General features: G+C 49.4%; 1 protein-coding gene and 1 long non-coding RNA gene across 2 annotated transcripts in view; both read left to right on the forward strand.

The window, feature by feature from the left end:
• The window catches only part of LOC122438605, a 31969-nt gene extending 25599 nt beyond the window's left edge, over positions 1–6370 (forward strand). The window contains exon 4 of the long non-coding RNA XR_006268592.1: positions 6359–6370. This is a non-coding gene — a long non-coding RNA (uncharacterized LOC122438605). The remainder of the gene's footprint in view (positions 1–6358) is intronic.
• SND1 (staphylococcal nuclease and tudor domain containing 1) overlaps positions 1–21566 on the forward strand; it is a 411508-nt gene that overhangs the window by 360787 nt on the left and 29155 nt on the right. The gene's annotated exons all lie outside the window — the stretch shown is intronic.

Here is a 21566-nt window from a genome sequence, read left to right on the forward strand (position 1 = left end):
AGCAGTAAAGGGCGCCCCATTACCTCGCTTTATGGAGAGTCGGGTAAATTTAAAGGCAGCTATAAATATCCCACTGAGCGCCAGAGCAGTCAGTGGGCCCCTGACTGGGCCACGAGAGGAGCCCAGAGGTTCTTCCCAGGGTCCTTATCTCTATGAGCTGCCAGTCCCCAGATTTTGCGTGGCTAAAGAACAAATAATTCCATCCACAGACTCTTAATTTAAAACACTGTGGGGGGGTGTGGAGAGGGGAGCAGACAGCTGTGTGGAGAGTCTGACTGGGAGCTTGGCCACCTGGGTCCTTCTTCAGCTTTGCTATTGACTTTCTGTCCCTTTCCCCTTGAGGAAAGATGATTCTTCTCATGTTGTGACTTCATTTTCCTTGACCATGGGTATGTCACAGGATTTGTTTAAAGAACAGTCACATGGCTTAGGTCTGTTCTCCAAGGAATATTCTAGGGCCCCTTGTGGAGCAAGCAGCTTCCTGCTTCAGAGGATACCTTATAGTTTAGAGAGAGTGAACAAGATCGGAACACACTTTTCTATACTTACCCTCGAACATTTCTGACTGAATTTAAGAAACATACTCACTTTGGAACATTTTCTGTGTTTTTAATCTGTTCAGTTTGGCTTGCAACCTGTTGTCCTTTTCTGCTGCGTCTTGTAGGTGCCTCATGGCCTCCCAGCCATTTTAATCCCCCGCCCCGTTCATAGCGTAGCGCCAAGTTGGCACTGCCTTCTCTCTGCCAGGCTTCTTGATCTGTTCTTTAGTTTCTTTGTGGATCAGCATTTTTTGGCCATCAAGCTGCCTCACGCAACTCATTAATTGTTTTCAGTTTTACGGTGTCAGCTTCAGCTATAGCTCGGGTTCTCTCCCTTGTGGCTGGTGTGGCCTCGGTTCATCATCCCGTACTGGTCTGGTGAGGTGGGTTCATTTGTCTCATCTAAGGAGCTTCTGAGGGAGACTTGGAGGATCCCAAATGAGAATGAAAATACGGGCTTGAATTTTGTCTCTCGGTGGCTGTTGTGACCATCCTCAGCCTACCCCCTCTGTCAGCCAAAGGCCAGGCTCTTACCCTTAGAAGCCTCGCCTGGAGCCCACACCACTGGCTTCCCCATGAGTCATGGAACGACCGATGGGTGGGTTGGCTGACACCCAGGTTCCTGGAGGCCACCTTCCTTTTTCATTGCATGAGCCTGTTCAGGAGTGAGATCTCCCCAGCCCCCAGCCGGCTCTTAATCTGTGGTTGTAGATGCAGTTCTGACTGCACATGCTTCCAGTGGAAATCACCTTTACATCTAGAGGAACTAGGGGTGAGTGAATGTGAAGTAAGGGAAGCTAGGCCCTTTAGCTCTTCTAGCAGATGGGGAGGGAAGAATTCCCCCGTTTGTTGGTTGGTTCATCTGCCCATCCTAGCCATACTGTCTCTCTGTGTTTCACGTCTGGCCTCTCTCACACACAGTTCTGAATTTGGCCACAACGGATAGGTAGATTTGTTTGTTTTTACACAAGGGTAACAGGACCGCCTCATTCTCCTTTACCCCAGAACGCTACCCACCCTCCACCCCCGCACCTTGGCCAAGAATCGCTGTCTTTTCAGTTTTTCCTCGCTACCAGCCAGGAATGCTAAGCAGCATGCTCTTGGGAACCTGTCGTGTTGGTCTGCTTGAAACTATTTTTCTGAAGGACACCAGACTGAAATGGCTCTGCCTCTGATAAGAGGTGCTGAAGCCCCGCTTCTGTGGGACCACCAGCCGGGGATCTGGGCGTCTCCTACCGTGATGCCTGGACGCCAGCCACCCGGCTAGAAGAGCCCCCATTCTGTATCACTGTCTTGGTGTCTGGGGCCAGTTTGTGTGATAGCCCAGTGAAGCCGCTTGATTTGTATTCAGTGCACAAGCCCTTAAAAAAAAAAGTCTGAGAGGAGCCCTGCCAGCCAATAACTCTGAAAGGATTCTTTGTGTAAGTGAGCGGTCTCTGGGCTGGACAGCCTTCCTGCTCCACCCCCCCTCAACTGGCCTCTGTGGCCTAGTGACTCGGTGGTGCTATGGAACTGGCTCCGAGCCCGTGAGGGTCACTCCCCAAGGGGAGACCGTCTTGGGATCCCAGGCGCACAGGGCAGCTTCATCTCCGTCCTTCCTGTCCTGGCATCTGACAGTCTGCCTCCCAGTGCCAGTCCGTGGGATCCATTCAAGGCCATGTGTGCACACGAGCCAGTAAGTGAAAAAGAGAGAGAGGAATATGAAAAGACCAACCAACCAACAAGGCTGGGGCATTCTAACTCTTCCCTCTAGCGGAAACCTCCGAGAAGAAGATGGGGCCTGTGTCCAACACTCCACTCTAGTGGGGCCCTGCCCAACAGAGGGCAAGACCCTCTGTTGGCCTGAGCCTTCTGATTTCCTAACCGATTAAAGCAGTCTTTTGCTCCCACTGTCTGTAAAAGGACAGAAATGAGACCCTCTGCCCTGTACCCCCGGGAGCTACTGGGTAAACGTCTTTATCAAATTGAGACTAAGAGGAACTCCTGCTCTGATCGGAGCCCAGGCCAGCCTCTGGCCTTCAGCACCACCATCCGCAAGCCTTCCCCATGTTCAGAGCAGCCTAAGGGATGGGCTTCCTGCCAGCTCCTCTCCATCTGAGTCTGTCTCTTTAAGAATGGTATTTGTTATTAATGAGTTTTCTAAACACGTAACCTTCACTTGCTTGCTTCGGTCAATAAGACCATTCTTGTTAAATACTGTTTTCTAGGAAGGAGAAGAGTTCAGTAGGTGTTGAGGGATTTTTCTTAAGACTCACATGGGAGCCTGGAGGACAGTGGTACTGGCGCCAGAGGGCTGGGGGTTTCTCAGTCTCTGGGAGGGGTCTGACACATATATCTCTGTTAGGCTGCGTTAGTTTGTGAGAGAAGCCGAAAGGTGGCTGAGCTTTGGCCCATCGTGTGGCCCATCTCAGAGGTGCGCCTATCTCCCCATATTTCAGTGTCCCTGGGTTTCTCATTCTGGTTCCACCTGTGCCAGGGTTAGAAACTGCTTTGTCTTGTTTTTAAGATACTGCTCAAGGGCCTGATGGTCAACTGTTTAGACAAAAATGTCAAAACACATGGTTTCCCCATATTAGCCCGCTGAAATAATTGTACTTGTTCTAAACATTGTATTTATACTAAACTTAGCAGCTCTTCTGAAGGGTGCCCGTTAAATAGGACCGTGTAACCAGACAACTTTTAAAATCTGTTTCTTTAAAAAACCTCTAGGAAGGGCTGTGAACCTGAGAGGGGCTGTGTCAGGGACCAAAGCTAACAGAGTGGGGTCTCCTTCACTGGCCCCAGCTCAGCTTATCCTTGGGAACGTTTGGTCCCCAAAAGAAACGGGGATGTGGCCCCACACAGTGACCCACCCACAGACTCAGTGCTGTCACATGGGGATTCGTGGACAAAAAAACCAGTGAAGTATTTCCATTTGGCTGAAGGGAAGTTTTTCCCAGGCCACCTCCCATCTCCAGGGCCCCTCCACCTCACCAGGACCTGTGGCACTTGTGGTTGGTGTGTTAATCACTTCTCCACACAGCGCCGTCAAGGAGCTGTGTGGCCCTGATGGGTGGCACAGAAAGATTTGTTCAGGCCCCATCCACCAAGGGACAGGCAGGCTCCCGATGAGACAAACTCTGTGGACAAATACAGCCCTGCCTGTTTCAGAGACCTTTGTCCCCTAGACCAGGTCAGGTGTGAGCAGAGACTCTGAAACCAGTGACTTGGAAGCTGGTTACCAAGGAATATTCTGCATGGGCCCTGTGCATGTACAACGTGCTTGTTTTTGTACGCCTTCCCAGTTCTCGCCTTGCTGGAATCATTTGTTGTTTTTCTCCCAAAGAAGATAATAAAAGGGGTTTAGAATAAGGGATGGGCTGATCTTCCCTTGCTCCTAACCTCCCCCACCTCTCATTCCTCCTCTCACTCCTACACCCGAACTTACCATTTAAGAGAACCTTCGACAAGGAACTTGGGATGGCCTTGCTGTCGTCCTCAGGTATAACAGCCCATTTCCCTTCAGTCCTTCCTTTCTTTTTCCCCAGGGCTCACATGGAGTAGAAGGAACGAATCTGCTTCTGGATTGATGGGTCTCACTCAGTCACTGCATACATTGGTCTTGTGGCCTGCTAATGCCATTTGAGTTTCTAAAAGCCTTACTTTGCAAATCCACTTGTGTCCTGGGTTTAGCTTCTGATTACAGGATTAGCAGAGATTATACAGTCTGTCTGATGTCTTCTGCAAGCTTTCTATCAGATTTGTGGCTGTGCACTGAGAAATGTGTACCTCGATAGATTGGAAGCTAGAGGCAGAGATGGACTGATGGGGGAAAAGGGAAAAAAGAAAAGGGATCTCATGTAGAGAATTGGTGTGGTGTCAGTCCTGATATTTGAACAGAACCAGTTATGAATCTGGAAACCTAGATATTCTCTTCATATCTTGCTTTCCTACTCCACTTGTGTCCTCTTTTCTAGACTGACTTGTCCTCACCCTGACTCCTCCTCCTCTTCCCCACCCCAGTTGTTGCACCGGAATAGAGCTCTGAACCGATGCTGTGGGTGGCACCCTTTACCAAGAGCTTTCCTGACATCAGCCATTCCTATGGCCTCCACCTTGTCAGTTCTCATTAGATGGCAACTCTTCAATTGTACATTGAGCACCCTGAGACACTGGGGGTGGGGGGGGAATGACAGAAATGGGTTTGGGACACAGAACAACTCCTGTGACTCAGAAACGTTAGGGAGTGCTAGTTTTGTTGTGGAGATTAAAGAAGACACATTAACTATGGGAAAGGCACATAGGTCACTTTAGGCTATAGGTGTCTCATGCTGCAAGTAATAGACCATCTATGCTGGAGACCGACCTCACATAGAAGAAGGTCAGTCCCAAAGTAGGGTAGTTCCAGGGTGGGTTAGTTTAACTGAGATGTGGCCCCAGGTCAGCCTCAGGTACCTTAGTTCTTTTCCTCTTCTCTGTTGAGCCATTCCCTCAGCGTGACCACAGTTCTTTCTCGGCTGCAAGATGGTTGCCATGGCGCCAGGCTATGGCATGCCCACACACCAATCTCCAAAGTCAGGAGAAGCAGCAGTGTCTTATTTCTGCATCTCTTTTTAAAAGCAAAGAAGTCCTTCCCCACATGCCTTTCACCTGACTTCCTCTCCTATCTCGCTGTCCAGATTTGGACAACAGTACTAAACTGTGGGACCAGGAAAGAGAACTCTGCTCCCCAGCCCCAGTTATGGACTAAGATCAGGTACTCAAAGGGTCCATGAATTTGGATGGGAGAAAATTATCTCTTTTTATTAACCTCTAACTCAAAGTTAACATGTCCTTTGAAAGTGAATGTAAGCCAAAAATCATAGTAAAACTAGCGTACCTATGATTTTATCATCAATGGAAATCACAAGTAATTTTATATCATGTTGCAGTAGTTGCAGGAATTTCAACATTGTGTTGACTCTTATCACTGCCTTGAGATTTTAGATGTCAGACCTACTCCTCAATCTTGTTATTTGGTGTGTTAATGAAGAAGTACATATATTGACTAAATCCTGACGTGGGTGGGTTTTGTTTTGTTTTGTTTTAATATTGTAATAACTTTCAGTGTAATTGATTTCCTTTGTAATCCTATGTGTTTTAATTAATGTATCCAAAAATACTATTCTATGAGGAAGTGCATAGGTTTCCCTCAACTGTCAGCAAGTCCCAGGGCACAAAAAATAAGTTAGATCAGTTTGTGTTTTCCTGAGTCACATGCAGAAATCCCAGGGAAAAAGGGCAGAGACTTGCCAGCAGGGAGAAGGGGAAATGGCTATTGAGTGGCAGCCATCAGACCTTCCCACAGCCGGTGCCTGTAGACTCAGGCAGCCGAAGTGCCACCAAGTGGTTCCAGCCCTGCTGTTGGCCAGCTGCATTTAATTTACAGCCGGATCTCCCGAACTTCAGGTGTCCATTATACCATCTATGTGCCATTGCCAAGTCCAGATATCCTCTATACTCTTATCTCCTTCATATTTTTCTTTAAATCACCCTGTTCTTTCTGAAACTATTTTAAAAGGAACTTTTTAAAATGGAAGCACATCACTTATCGTAAATGAAAGGAAATTTTAAAAATGAATACAGAGACTGCAGATGAGTGTTAGTGAATTCTGGCTAAATCCTCCTTGCCTGCGAGGCTCTGAGCCTGAAGTCCACTCTGTTTTTCTTAGAGATGCTAAAGGCAGGTTAGCAGTAAACCAGAACTGCTTCCTTAACTCAGTTTGTGATCATCATTCCGCGTCCTGTCACTGCCCCACCTAAAATAATTCAGTCCCATGGAAAAAGCAGGGTGATGATAGACGCTTCATTTTACAGCTGAGTGACTCTACCTGCAAAGGGAATGAGGTTAAGCCTGACTTAGTTTTCATGGACATGTCATCTCTTAATAATCACTTCTTTCTAAGAACTCACAAACTGCATTTCAACCACTGCTTCTGGGACTTGGTCCAGGACAGACTTAAAGCTCTCTTACCTGCAAGTTCATGGACTTCACCATCTTTCCTTTTCTTTGCTCCATGCTTTTGTCCCTTTTTAAAGGTCAGACTAGAATTTGCCTGTCTCCTTTCTGGCAGCATCTCATCTGTTCTTGGGGACCCATCAACTACCGGTGAATTGATGAGGCTTGATGTTACTCAGTGGGACTTGAGCAGGGAAGACATCAGTTTTGGAATCTAGTGGCAGAAGAGACAACCCCTCTTGGCAGAGCCCCAGAGCTCAGAGAGAAACAAATAGGGGAGCAGAGCCCTAAAATCAGAAGGCAAGGGCTTGCACCAGAATCGTTTTGGCCTTGGTCCCAGCAGGCGAGGAACACACCAAGGGGATTGAAGTGGGTGTGCAACTTTGGGTGCAGAGCCAAGAGTTGGAATGGGAGTGTTTGAGAGCTGGAAGGAAGCTCAGAAGTCTAATCCCACCCCTCACACCCAGATGAAATCACAAACCCAGTGAAGTTAAGTGATTTACCATAAAGTCATACAGCTAGCGGCAGAGATGAAATGAGAAACCCCTACCCTGAGCTATTTTCACTTTTTTTTTTAATATTTACTTATGACATTTATTCGGCTGCGCCAGGTCTTGGTTGTGGCATATGGAATCTTTAGTTGCAGCACTCGAACTTTTAGCTGCAGCGTGTGGGATCTAGTTCCCTGACCAGGGATCGAACCTGGGCCCCCTGCTTTGGGAACGTGGAGTCTTCACCACTGGAGCACCAGGGAAGTCCCTACTTTCATTCAGTCTTTAAGTCTGTAAAAGCACACTGTCCTCCGTCCACTCACAGTGTGGAAGCAGGTCTGGGGTCACTCTCCCACCCTCCCCTCCTCTACCCTCTCCTCCCCCTCTCCTTCCGCTTTCCTTGCGGGTCTTGTTTGACCCTTTTCCCCTGTTGCTCTGGTCCTCTCTCTTCCTGGCATATCTCCAGGCCCTCGCCCTTGCCTGCAGTGCTGCTTCTCCCGAGCCCTCTCTCATTCCTGGGGCCTTCCAGGGCTGGTCTTGAAGCTGAAAGAGAGGATGCTTTTTCATGTCATGTCAACCTCTGTGCCCCCATCCACCTCTCCTTAATGTGATGGGGTTGCTGGTGGGCCTGTTTATGATGAGAGATGAGGAGGAGACCCCCACCCCAGAGGGTTTGGGGAGAGCACGCCTTCCATCTCCTCCTCTCTTACCTCCCCTGGAAAGATTCTAGCTGTCAAGTGTGGTGGGGCCTGGGGGCTGCGCTTCTCTTCTTTCCTGTTCGTCTCCGGACCTCGGAGAACACAGGCAGCAGAAGCTCTGGGTGCACCAGGATGAGACCACAGCTGCAATTTCCCAGCCCTGAGTTAGAACCAGCAGTGATTTTTTTTTTTTTTAATAATTCAGGCAACCCCGTGGTGAAGGACAGGCTGACACTTGCTGACCATGCTTTTACAGCCTTTTTCCTGGAACCGTTAGTCGTGTGCGTGTTTACACGCTGAGTGTGCCTTGTGGGCATGTTTGTGTGAGAGCCTGCACTGACATCCCTGGAGTAGGCCTTCTACAGAACGTCTCAACCAAGACACTTTTCTTAACGGTTTGAAACGGCAAATGTTATTGTCTTTGAGTTAAGTGGTTCAATTAGCGCTGATTGGAAAGAGTGGGATGAACTGGGGAAACGCACAGGCTATTTGGTAACAGCCTCGGGAATGGAGGGAAGGAGAGAAGGTGTCACCGACTAAAACAGCTCCCAGGGGCTGGCCTGTCCCTCTGTGTGGCTGGAGGAGAGAGCTTCCGGGACCGATTTTGGGTTTGGGGTGCAAGTTGTTGTTGTTTAGTCAATAAGTCTTGTCTGACTCTTTTGCAACCCCATGAACTGTGGCTCGCCAGGCTCCTCTGCCCTTGGGATTTCCCAGGCAAGAATATAGGAGTGGATTGCCATTTCCTCCTCCAGAGGATCTTTCCAACCCAAGGATCGAACCTGAGTCTTCTGCGTTGGCAGGCAGATTCTTTACCACTGAGCCACCAGGGCAGCCCTGTGGGGGCAAGAACAGGAAGTTGTTCGAGGAAGTAAGTGGATCATCTCTGCTGTTGTAAGTGATCTTTCATTCTCCATGTACAGTATTCGCCACTCTGAGGCGTGTCCCCTCTGCCGACTGGCTTGGCCCGATAGTCAGGATGCACTCTGGTTTGCAGTCCTTCCAGCTCTCCACGCAGGTTCTTGTATGTCCGTCTTTCTGTCCACCAGAGACCTTGGAGAGAAGGTTAACCGCACCGCAAAGCAGAGCTTCCAGGCAGCTTCAGGGATTTCCATGGCACAGTCCTTCCTGGGGGTAGAGTTGGGGCCGGAAACCTTTCTTTGTGAGTCTGTGCCTTCCCGTCTTTCCTCTTTACCCCTTTTTCTCTGCTGCCCTAACACCAGCAGATCCAGAATCATTTCAAGCCCCAGAGCTTTTCATTCCATCTTCCCCTCCAGGTCAGAGTTTCCTGGCACCGTGGAGGGCTCAGTGACTGATCTGTCCCTGTGCCTCATCCCCCAGAAGGTTTTCTCTTTCCGCTCTGGATAAAAGAAACAAGACCCGGCTGCTCCGGCCTTTCGTCTCCAGCCCTCACCCTGGCCCTTCCTCTCACAGCTACTCACTTCCCCAAGCTCCCCTGTTCCTCCAAGGCCTTCCAAGGAGGACAGGTTTCTCTTCAGTTGCCATCCTGACACAAGGCCCATCAGTTCCCCTCTTCCTTCCATTCCCTCTTGGGTCCACATGGTTCCAAGCACCCTCTTCCTCTCGACTCACTCTAAAGACCAGAAGCCCAGAGCTTCCCGTCTGCCACCATGTTAGTACAACAGGATGGTGTGATTGTTGGCAATGAGGACTTAGGAATCAGAGGTCCACTTTTGAATTCCAGCCCGGTCATATACTAGCTGCATGGCCTTACAGAGAAGCACTTAACTCGTCAACCTTTAGTTTGCTCTTCCATAAAATTGGGGTGATATTAGTAAGCAGAGTTATAAGAGGAAAGTCACCCGAGAGCCCTGGAGTGCAGGAAGGAAGAGAATCAGTCAGGGAAACAGTGCTTCTCTGCAGGTGACGTGAAGGTGAAAGAGATTCTGGGCCGGTGTCTTAGGGTCATTGAAAGAAAGCTTTACTAAAACCAGGGAGGCCACGGTAAACACACACATAGGAAAGGCTTGCCAGAGAGCACTGCATTCTGTATTTTCCAGAAGGATTAACCTCAGGGACACCTCTATCCCAGATAGATAGCCTCGGGTACCACATGGTTGGTCCCAGCCCATCTCCAAGAGAAGGCTGAATCAAGAGCTAGTGTGCATGCACATGTGAGACAGGCATGAACAGAAAGAGATGTTTATCCAGTTTTCACTCTTTTCTTTCTCTCTTTCCTCTTTTCTGTATGTGGAGGGTTCTTCTATTTGAATGCCCCTAAGGAAACAGACAATGTTTGCAAAAACCACTGTTCTCTGACCATCTTTAAAAAGACATTTTTATATCATGTTTAGACAGATTGAGTCAGAGTGATCCAGCAGATCCTGAAGAGAAAAGTCGAATGAGATTCCCCACACCTCACCATCTTCCACCCCCACCCCCCACCCCCATAAGCCACCGTCACATGGAGAAAAGGCCTCTGCAAGTTTCTCATTCACTGACTTGAGCAGTTCAGTTACTTCATCATAGCAAGGAGATCATTGCTACCAAACCATCCAGAAACAGGACCTTATAGCCATGTAACATTCAGGGAGCTGGACTCTGGGAGAGTCCCACGTGCCCCTCAGATGCCATGGGAACAGACTTTGAACAAAAATCTATTTCAGCCTCCAGTTCCTGGCTCAATTTTTTTTTTTTTTTTTTTTTTGGTCCTCTTTCACACCATTTCCCCATGGTCTTTGGGCCCAAGTCCCTCTTCCATTCATCATGTCGCCTGCAAATCCACTTTCTGTGCTGCTGCCAAGTTCCTTTTCTGCATTCCCACAGCCATCTACCTGTGACCCAGCCAGCCCTCCCCAGAGAGTTCCTATAATTATCTGAGAGAACCAGTGTTCCAAGAAGATAGGCAGAGCTGCCGATATGAGGGGCCCTGGGAGGGGACAGAGCCAAGTCAGCCCTCCCGAGATGAGGAAGAGCATCATTGCTGAGATGTTTCTAAGCTCTTCTCTGCCTCATCTGCATTTTTAGTGTAGACTTGTACCCCAGATCCACCTCTGGGTCCGTGTAAGAGGCAGGAGCTTCACTCACCTGAAAGCTGCAATAGGAAAGCTCCCAGAGGGTGGTGTTCAGACCTGGTCCTTCCCTGCTTCTGCCTGCTGTGCTGTGCCTCCAGGGCTTCCCACAGGCTCCCACCACAGGGTTCTCCTTCTCAGCCGTATTTGTACGTGCATGCTCAGTCACGCAGTCGTGTCTGACTCTTTGCAACCCCATGGCAGACTGTAGCTCACCAGGCTCCTCAGTCCATGGAATTCTCCAGGCAAGAATGCTGGAGTAGGTTGCCATTTCCTTCTCCAGGTAATCTTTCTGACCCAGGGACCGAAACCACGCCTCCTGCGTTGCAGACAGATTCTTTACCAGTGGGCCACCTGGAAAGCCCAAGTGGATTCACCAAATCCTCACTTATGGAGCATCTTGGAGCCACAGTGCAAGTTTCAGTTTCTTCTCCTGGGTCTGTCTGCCCTTCCTGAGATTTAGGGGAAAGCCCTGCAGGCTGACTTACCACATTTGAGATGCACAAGATTGTGTTCTGCTAGGACAGAAAATCAAGGTTCAAAATTTCTTACAAGTATGGAGAAAGATGGGCTGCAACTTACAAGGTGAAATGTAATTTACCAGTTGTAACAAATACAGAGTGCTTTTTTAAGATCAAAGGGAAAAAAAAAAATCAGTTACACAATTACAAGATGAAGGTGACCTATCTTGATCGCAGTTCATTTGCAAACTACCCCAGGGCATTTTGTTTACTACAAACTGTGTACTAACAACAGTGTGAAATGATTGATAAAAATGGCTGCAATAGAGAACAGTGTAAATCAAACAAGGTGATTATTTGGATGTGTTTACGCAACTTCTGGGATTCTGTGTTCAGTTTTTAAGAGCATTTTTTATTAAGTTGAGGAGCATTCCTAGGAAGAGACCAGGTGGTATAGAGGGTGGGTGGGATCCAGGTGCAGGGAGTAATAGAAATGAAGAAACAGAATAAATGTTAATAATATGAATGGCTGTCACATGCAGGGAGCAGACACTTTTGGGGGGCTTGCTACACACCATGCTAGTCACTCACACCTGAGTCTTTTCTCACCTACTTCTCAGAGCAGCCTTCAGAGCTGAGAGGTGTTTGGGCTCAGGTAGCTTTCCCAAAACTACCCACAGGTAAATAAGAAAAAGGGATCAGACTTGTTCCAAATTGCTCCAGACTCCAAATAAGAGGAAATACAGGTTGAATTTGAAAGACAACTTCTAAATAGTGGAATGGACTCTTTTTAGAGAGTTCCCTGTTAGGGAATATTTTGCTAGAAGCAGACCATTTCCTAGGAGCGTGAGGAAGATGTCTGGATAGGGGAGGAGACTGAGATGACCTTTGGTTCAAATGGGGTGTTCTGTAATTTCCGTGGGCTAAGTGCAGCATCAGATACAGGGGGGCTGCTGGGCATGGGAGCAGGGGCGGAGACTAGGAATGTCAGCTTACCCTCTCTCCTGCTTTTGCCTTGCTTGGCCATTTATACCAGCCTTCACCTAGTGCCCCTTTTTGCTTGTCTTCCCACCCAAGAATGGGCATTTTGAGGAGGCTCCATTCTGCCTCCTCTCCCTCATTGGTATAGTCTGCTCTGCAGCAGCATCCCCCAAGGGGGGTGTGGCCATCCTGGCTCCAGACAGAACTGTCTTCCAAGCTGAGATGTTGACGAGGTCTGTGTATGTGTCTGCATGCTCACACTGCAGCCTGATCGATGCCTGTCAGAGCTCGGCATCAGAGTGACAGCCGCACGCCTGGCTGTTTGCTGAACACCACTCGTCCGTCAAGGGAAATCAGACGAAATCCATCTCCTTGTCCAAAGCCTGGCCTGATGAGCTGTGCCTGGAATGCCAGTCTTATATCCCACCCCACTTTGGGGACTTTCCCATTCCCCTGGGACTTCAGAGTTACAACAATGGGTCCCCTGGGGCAGGAGATTTATAGTCAGTGAAATGATGTGAAGAGACCAATCCCAGCCCCTACCCTTTAGGAACTTCCATTTAGAGCTGGTGGCTGCTGTCTGGGCAGCACAGGTCTAATGCATACAGAATTGACCCACAGTTACTTTGAACTGATTGACATAAAAATAGGGCATAAATCAAATGGATTGGACTGAAAATGTTGCAGATGTGTTTTGAGCAGAGTTGTAGACAACTGGTGGGGAAGGGTCTCCTTAAAAGCTCTCATTAGAGAGGCAGTTATGGGGTTTTAAGGCTTTCAAAGTGTTAAGGACAAGTTTTAGCAAAGGTTCTGTGTTTGTAAACCACGTGGGGCTGCACTGTCACCCTGTGTCCTGGCAGGAAGCTAGCTAGCAGCTTCTCTCTGCCCTCCCTAAGCCTGTACAAGCCAGTACCTGAAACTTCAAAAAGACCCTCTGTAGCCCCTGCCACTCCAGCACTTCCATTTCCCAGGGCTGCTGGCCCTTAAGTGAAGAACTCTACCCTGCTCCCCACCTCCGTCCCAGGGCACTTTCCCCCTTGCCTGCCCTCCCATCAGGGGTCTGAATGACTCACAAATGTCAAAGGAAGTGGTTGCAGGAAATCAGTCACTTTAGAAGGCAATATATATATATATATATATATATATGTGTGTATATATATATATATATATATTTTTTTTTTTTCCCAGTAGCTAGAAGACTATGGAGCAGGAAATTGTTCAGAAGACAGAAGTGGGATGTCTGAATGGCAGTGGAAGGAGGTTTGCCCAGGAGCAAGAGGATGGAACAGAGTGACTGAGAAAAATGAGGGGCTTGGAGAGGGGGAGGGTTGCAAAGCCCGCCAACAGGATGGGGACCCTGGATGAAGGGGAGCCTAGGGAGAAGCCAGCGTTTGAGTGGCTCCTGCTGCTGCCGGTCCTCCCAGGGCCTTTCCCACTCAGGAAGGATGCTCGGGTATTGCCCTCCTGGGGGTACACCCAAGGGAATCAGCCCCAGCTCAGGCCTCCTCGTCCGGAGCTGCTCTACTTCAGCTAGCCAAGCACTCCTCCACCCCAGGCCTGGAGAGTACAGCAGTCAGAGCTTTATTGCCCACACACAGGAGCTGCTCTGCAATAAAAGAAAATAAACCAAGGTAATGGGAATGGCTGGTGCAGGGGGCAGGCCCCCGGAGAGCTGGGCCGGCTGCTGCCTGTCTTCCTTGCACCACTGAGCACCATTAAGGCTGCTGTCAGTAAGTCATCTGCAGTCCCCCTGGGCCTCCTTTCTGGGGCCAAGTGAGTGACCTCCGCCGTGGTCAGTCATAGCAGCAGCATATACACACGCGCATCCTGGTTCAGGCTCCGCTGACCACTCCAGGGCAGTAAGGCAGGGGCTGGAGAGAGGCGATTTTACCTCCTCATACAAACTGACCTCAAGAGAAACCTTGAGATTATAGCCCCTGCTGTCCCGTACGTGGGGTGTAAGTGCTTGGTAACCCAGAACTGGGGCTTCCCTGGTAGCTCAGCTAGTAAAGAACCTGCCTGCAATGCAGGAGACCCTGGTTCGATTCCTGGGTTGAGAAGATCCCCTGGTGGCTCAGGTAGTAAAGAATCCACCTGCACTGTGGGAGACCTGGGTTCAATCCCTGGGTTGGGAAGATCCCTTGGAGGAGGGCATGGCAACCCAGTATTCTGGCCTGGAGAATCCCCATGGACAGAGGAGCCTGGCGAGCTACAGTCAGTCCAGGGGGTCGCAAAGAGTCGGACAGTATATGAGAATGAAAGTTAAGGAGTAAATAGCTTTCTTATTAAAGTAAAAAAAAAAAGAAATTACTCAAAATTTTAAAAAAAGAGTCGGACAAGATGGAGCGTCTATGCACAGCAACCCAGAACTAGGTGCACGAGATGGAGTCGAGGGACCCAGAAATGCCTGAGGGGAAGCAGAGGGAGGCCCCAGCACCTGGCCTGCTGTCCCCCAAGGTCCCTGCCTCACACATACACTGCTCTCCACAGCAGATATTTATGCCTTGCACGGAGGTTGGCATCAGCAGTGGTTCAGAGTCTCCAATAATTTTCCTTTTGTCATGCAGCGTGTCTGGCCCTTTGACCAGAGAGCTTTTAAATTCCTCCTCCTTAGCCCTCTTTCCTCACCCACTTCTCCCAGGCTCCCCCATCCCCGGCTAGATCCCAACAGGTTACTGAGTCTCAGCTTCTCCCCGACACAGGAGACACTAAATCTTCCCTGCCTGCCTCTCGACCCACCATCATTTCCCGAGCTCACCTACGCCCATGAATGCTTAATTTAAAACTTCTGCTGCCTTTTGGCAGCTTGTAATTCTGAGGCCGATTTCAGCCGAGGAGACAAAATGGGCTGATGAATGTATGCAGAAAGGTGAGCAGAAAACCATACACAGCGTCTCTGTGGTGTGGGGACAGGCTTTCTTAACCATTTACTTTAATAAGATGGATATCTACAGTGGAGAGTTATTCTAATAGGATGGATATCTGCCTGATCTGTTGGCCTGCAGGATGGTTATGAGTTTTAAATTTCCTCATCTCTGCAGCAATAGATTCTCTGGGCTTTTCAATTATAAACTTAGTTTTCAGTTGGGGAAGCCAGAAGGATTTTGTTTCGGTCAGAGGACTAAAAAGGCAGATTCAGTCGGGGGCTTGGGAGACAGTCGGGCAGGAAGGTGTGCCAGACTAACCCTGTCCTTCATCTTACCTTCTCCACCACCCGCACCCTCCTGGACTCTAGCCTGACCACCTCCAGAGGCAGGCCCAAGAGAGTGGGTTCCGCCCGGCCCATGGCTCTCCCAGTCGATGGGGGAGGTGGTGATGAGTTCCCCACTGCTGGGCTCATGCTGAGCAACCAACAGAGGAGAGATGCAGCGAATCCCAGAGGGTAATGAGCCCAGAACACCACTGACTGGAGTGCTCAGCATGGGATCATTGGGAAGATGAGCTTGGGCAGATCTGTGCCGGGGGCGTCTTGGCTTTCTTAACGACTTTCTTTCTCTCTACTGACACGTCACCCCTCAGCCCAAGAGCAGAGCAGACAGGGCCAGCAGGAAGATGGATTCCTGCTCTCCCCAGTCCACTTCGGGCCTTTCTCATCCTGCCTTCCTCGCCCGCCCCCAGCCCCTAATGGGCCTCCCACTCCCTGGGTCAAGGCTCCAGAAACCGCTTAGACATCTGGGAGCGCCACGCTCCTGGAGGTCAGAGACTGTTCAGCCCACTGGTTAGTGGCGAGAGCCGGGCTCTGCATTTAGGCAGAGCTGGGTTCAAGTCAGTCTTCTGTACTTGCCAAATGACCTTAGATAATTTCTTTAACCTCTCTGAGCCTTCATTTCCTTATCAGAAAAGTGAGACTAAAAATAACCACTGCATAAAAAGGTGGTGAGGATTAACTAAGGCAACAGGCACGACTGTGAACCTAATTCAGTGTGTGGCACACGACCTAATTCAGTGTGTGGCACACGGCAGTTGCCCAATAAATATTAATTCCCTCTTCCCTCTAATAAGGAACTATTGGCCTTTCCTTCAGATGTAGAAATGGAAACTGCAGTCCCTTCTTGCCTGGGGCATGTGTGATCCACCCCCTGTGCAGCCTGACTGTCCGATAGAACCTGTGTGCAGGGCAATAACTGGAAAGGTATAGCCATAATGTGGCAGGTCCTCAGAGCAAGCCTCTGCCCCAGATACTATATGCAGGGACTGTATTTGGATCAGTAATAAAGGAAAGAAAGGCCTTGTTTCTCTTCAATAATCTTCCTCTTATGTCCTTTGAATCAAACAGCCTTAAAAGCCAAGACAAATCAATAGATGAGTGCCAGTGATTGGCATCTGGATTTTCTTTTCATTTAATTCATTTACTAAACATCTACTGACTTTCCACTGTGTCAGGCGCTGGGCTAGGAATTGGGACCACAAAGTCAAGTAAGCTGTGTTTTTTGCCATCAAGGAGTTGGCAGGCTCAAGGGCTCAACAACTGAGTACAGGGTGATACGTGCTCTGCAACTCATAGGATTCTCTTAGAGTACAACCAGGGATTCCGGAAAGGAGTATTGCTTGGGCTGATTTTTTAAGGATAAGTAGGCATCGGCCAAGCTGAAGGTAGAAGAAGGACATGAATTTCGGAGAAAGAGACCAGTGCATCAGTTAGGAATTGCAGCCAATTGCTGATATAGACCACATTTGCTTAAACAAGATTAAAGTTTACTTCTTTTTTTTTAATAAATTTATTTATTTTAATTGGAGGCTAATTACTTTACAATATTGTAGTGGTTTTGCCATACATTGACATGAATCCGCCATGGGTGTACATGTGTTCCCCATCCTGAACCCCCCTCCCACCTCCCTCTCCATCCCATCCCTCAGGGTCATCCCAGTGCACCTGCCCCGAGCACCCTGTCTCATGCATCGAACCTGGACAGGCGATCCATTTCACATACGATAATATACATGTTTCAGTGCTATTCTCTCAAATCATCCCACCCTGGCCCTCTCCCACAGAGTCCAAAAGACTGTTCTATACATCGTGTCTCTTTTGCTGTCTCACATATAGGGTTATCTTTACCATCTTTCTAAGTTTTCTTCTTTCTTGTTAAAAAGAAAAAGTCCAGACATGGGCAGTCCTGAACAGGTACCGCAACTCCCAGTGTCAGCAGGGATCCAGGCCCCTTCATCGCCCTGCTCCACCCTCCTTAACACGTGGATTCTTTTCCCGAGATCTGTGGTGGCCGTGGAGCTCCACGCATTCGTATCTTCCTTCCTGACAGGACACCAAGAGAAAGGGGGAAAGCCCAGCAAGAGCAGATTACTTTCTTAGAAATCCCTCTCAGAAGTCTCAGCTGATTCTCAGTGGTGTGACCAGTGAGAGAAGGGACAGTCTGTAAGCCTGTACTTAAAGGATGCTTGTTACTAAGAAGAAGGAAAGAGTAGAAATTAGGAAATGGAAATTGTGCCACAGACAGCGTGTGCCTGGGTACAGAGCCTCAACACTGCCTTGTCTGTTTACGGAACACATAGTATTGTCTGCTTGAATCAAGGAGTCCGAGTAGTAAGTGGAAGAGGAATTGGAGGTGGTAGGAGATGAACCTAGAGAAGCAAATCCACATTTTCCATCAGGTCTGAAGGCTTTGCTGGTTCAGCTGAAGGGGGCATCTGCCAGGGCACCAGGCTGGGCTCAGCACCTGCAGTCCAGACCCCCTCCTATCTCAAAGGAAAGCCCCCATGTGGTTCTAGGGGTCACACAAGGCCTGCCAGGGCTTGGCCCAAGCTAGAATGTATATTGGCCAAAGGCCCCTAATTTTTCCCTTAGAGAACTAGAGTTTGGTCACACTGTGACCTGGATACAATCAAAATGTGTTTTGGGGAGCTTCCCAGGCGGTCCAGTGGTTAAGACTCCATGCTTCCACTGCAGGGGTGCAATTTCCATGCCTGGTTGGGGAACTAAGATCCCACAAGCCTCCCGGGGCAGTGAAAAAAAAGTGTTTGTCTTCTCACTCCAAGTTCTTGACCCAATAGGAAGAGCCAACATTTATTGAGTGTTTACTGTGTATCGGACGTTATTCTGAGTGCTGCTTCATTTGAACCTCACGTTTACCTTATGAGTGAGTTATTCCATTTTGTTACTCCCAGGTTACAGTTTGGAGAAACTAAAACAGAGGCTTAAAATAACTCACCCAGGGTTACTAAATGGCAGAAGCTGAATTTGAACCCAGGTAGTCTGGGCTCCAGAGCTTCACTCGTAACCACGGGTCAGTTCTGCCAGTGGGTGAGGTCTCCTATAACAGGAGAGAATGCTGGGATCCAGGCAGATGGGTAAAGGCAGGACTAGGCGCAGAGCGTTTTGCTGTCTCTCTTGCAGGGAAGGAATGAACACTCAGGCTAACAGACCAAGCCTGGTCCGGGCTGGGACATGTGCTTTCGTCCCCTCCTCACGCATCCTGTCTCCCCAGTGCGTTCCGGCTCCGGTCAGCATGGTCCATGAAGAGACGCTCCGTCTCATTTTTCTTCTTCTTGCCTCCCAGCCATCAAGACTGTGATGGGGTTTTGTGCATCCTCTTTAGGTTCTTGTCTTTGCTTTGCTTTCCTTTCTGCCTCCCTGAGAATGTACAGCATCCACTCCTGACTTAGCTGTCCTAGACCTGTGTGTCAGGAGGGTTGGCCTCTCCCTCCAGGTCACCCTCGTGAGCTCTTCTCCTAGGCGGTGTGTACCTCTTCGTGGCCTCTGCTCTCTCCATCATCCCTTCTCTCTCCCCTCTTAATATCTGCTTGCACCTCCACTAACTTCAGCGTCCCTTTCTATTCTGAAATTCTACCCTCCTTCTGGCTCCTCCACTACCAGTCACCCGTTATTTCCATAAGTGTGGCCCAAGTCAGTCCACACACTAGCAGGTGTTTGCCCTGTCCTTACCTGTGATGCACCTCCCATCCTTTAATGCCCAGACCCTCCCCTCCAAGGAGAATGTCCTGACTCTCCAGCCCTCCAGAGCTGGCTTTTCTGAACTCCTCCAGTACCTGTTGTCTGTTCTACGGCTGGATGGCCATGTGGCACTCTGTCTTGAGTTGCTGTGATGTGGCTTCACTGTGTCTTCTCCACTTAAGTTCCTTGAAGACAGAAGTTATTTTTTTTTCCCTCCATTTGGATCTACTGCAGTGCTTTTGACTCTAATACAGTGCTTTTCTATTTAGGAGATTCCAAATAACTATTTCTTGATCGGTTGATGACAATAATTCCTAAGTCTCTTTACACATCCTTAATGTTTGTTATCCATTTCGGTTCCTTCAGCATTTGTTTGTTTTCACATTTTGAAGAATCCTGATCACTTCCGGACTTTGTCATCTCTTTAATCAGCTCAACTGGGCAGCCCTAGTCCTTCTCCAGCCCCACTGGATCTGTCCAGAGATGCAAGGCTGAAACACAGTGACCTCCCCTTGCAGGGTACCTTGTACCCCATTAGAGCTTAAACCTGTATTTTCTGCTGCCTGGCCTGGAAGCTGTCTTTGTGAGGGAAGCTCCCACAGCAACCAGGATATGGCCATGTAGAAAGTGCCACCAGAAACAACAGATTCTCCTCCGTCAAACACCTTCCAGCACTGTCTGGAATCCTGCTGCTCAGGACAGGCTGTGGGAACTGGGGGTCAGTTGAAAGGTAACAGGCCTACAGCCTCTTTCAGAGACCATAGTGCAAAAGCTCATGGCTTGATGAGTCAAGCGGTTGATTCAGGACAGATCAAAAGTGAAAGTGTTAGTTGCTCAGTCATGTCCGACTTTTTGTGACCCCATGGACTGTTGCTGGAGCCCACCAGGCTCCTCTCTCCATGGGATTCTTCAGGCAGGAATGCTGGAGTGGGTAGACATGCCCTTCTTCAGGGGATCTTCCCAACCCAGCGATCAAACCCAGGTTCTCCTGCTTTATAGGTGGATTCTCTACCATCTGAGCCACCAGGGAAGCCCGAAGGCACTCAGATGGAGTTCTTTGTTAGGAGGAGTCAATCAGGGCAGACTTCCTGGAGCACAGAAGTGGTGTGAGGTCACCCCTTTACTGTATGCAGAGACTTCCCGAAGCAGGTTGCCTTAGCATTCCTGTCCTGGGAATTGAGCTGACGTCTCTCTGAGTGGGCTCTACCGCTCTGCGCCTCCCTTGGCTGCTCAGAGGTTGCTGCTTTTCTGGCTGTGATGCAGAGTCGTGGCCTCAGGGACAGGCAGGGCTACGGGAGGCCAGGTGGGGTCAGGCAGCTCACGCAGCAGGCAGATCAGCTGGGTCAGGGCCGCCGGTCCTTGGCAGGAAGTTAGAGGCCATGAGGTTGGGAGATGGGGTGTGAGCTCTGGCTCATATACTCACTAAGAAGGTACGAGCTGCTCAGAATCTCCTCCTAGCCTCCTTTTTCTCTCCAGCCTCCCTGAGGCATCCCTGTGAGAACAGGATTAAGACAGAGGATAGAGCTGGTCTTCCCCTTCCTTTCTGCTTCTCCTGACCTTCCCCCTCTCCGTTTCCCTACCCACTGGCTCCAGGTGGCAGCTCAGGAGCAGTGGGCCATTGAGAGCACCTACAAATAGCTTTAAAAGAAATCAGATTCTTAAATGGTATTTACACTGAGTGGCAGGGCAGGAGCCGTGAAGGTTTTTTCTGAGGGCGCTGCGGCGGAAAGTCCGTCCACAGTGGGAGAAACCACGCTGGCAGCAGTAGCCTGACCTCCATCAGAGCAGCCTTCAGCAGGCAGTTAGGCTTAGGCAAAGGTCAGGCTCACTGTGCTTCTCCGAGTCAGACATTCTCTTTAAAACCTTAATTGCGACTTCTGGGAAATCTTAGCTGGAGAGAGTAAAGGTTTTCTTCTGTCTCCACTTCAGAACACAGCTGTCTTGGAGGAGCGCTCCCCACATAGAGCAGAGAGCAGTTATCAGTGGAATTCTGCTTAGTCTGGCCAGACTGGGAGGTGGATCGGGGCGAATGAGGCTGCCATGGCCCCGCTGAGGGGGACGCAGGATGGCTCCTCCCTGCCCCAGAACAGGGCACCATCAGCCTGGGCAAATGGTAGCTCTGGGAGGCTACCTACTAGCTCCTGGGACCTCGTTAAGCTGAGTTGTACTGGGGACATTTGGTTGAAATGGGAGAGAGAGAAATAATTGTGATTAATGGGACCCTGGCTCCCATGAAGAGGACAGAAAGTCATGTCAACAAGCTGCTGACCCATCCTACATATTGTCCTTTCCTATCGCTCATATTTCATGCTCTCTTGCATCCGATCTCACTCTTGTGGCTTAGGAAACTTGCCGGAGTTGATTACAAGGCCCAGAACAGCATCACGAGGCTGTGCCAGTGGAGAAGGACTGTGGTCCCAATGTGGAGGAGCAGAAGGGTCAGAGTACTTAGACCGCCCGTGCTGGTCACTCCCAGCCTGCCT

The sequence above is a fragment of the Cervus canadensis genome, chromosome 3, assembly GCF_019320065.1.
Source record: "Cervus canadensis isolate Bull #8, Minnesota chromosome 3, ASM1932006v1, whole genome shotgun sequence".
In the NCBI taxonomy this organism is placed as follows: domain Eukaryota; kingdom Metazoa; phylum Chordata; class Mammalia; order Artiodactyla; family Cervidae; genus Cervus; species Cervus canadensis.